Here is a 486-nt window from a genome sequence, read left to right on the forward strand (position 1 = left end):
GGGCCTTAAACACCAAGGATTCTTCATTCACTTGAATGATCAACTCTCCTCTATCAACATCAATCACAGCCTTTGTTGTGGTTAGGAAGGGTCTGCCAAGGATGATGGATTCATCCATGCACTTCCCAGTCTCTAGGACTATGAAATCAGTAGGGATGTAGTGGTCTTCAACTTTAACTAGAACATCCTCTACAAGTCCATGGGCTTGTTTTCTTGAGTTGTCTGCCATCTCCAGTGAGATTTTTGCAGCTTGCACCTCAGAGATCCCTAACTTCTCCATTACAGAGAGAGGCATGAGGTTTACACTTGACCCTAAGTCACACAAGGCCTTCTTGAAGGTCATGGTGCCTATGGTACAAGGTATTGAAAACTTCCCAGGGTCTTGTCTCTTTTGAGGTAATCTCTGCCTAGACAAGTCATCAAGTTCTTTGGTGAGTAAAGGGGGTTCATCCTCCCAAGTCTCATTTCCAAATAACTTGTCATTTA

This window comes from Arachis duranensis, chromosome 4 (assembly GCF_000817695.3).
Source record: "Arachis duranensis cultivar V14167 chromosome 4, aradu.V14167.gnm2.J7QH, whole genome shotgun sequence".
Classification (NCBI taxonomy): domain Eukaryota; kingdom Viridiplantae; phylum Streptophyta; class Magnoliopsida; order Fabales; family Fabaceae; genus Arachis; species Arachis duranensis.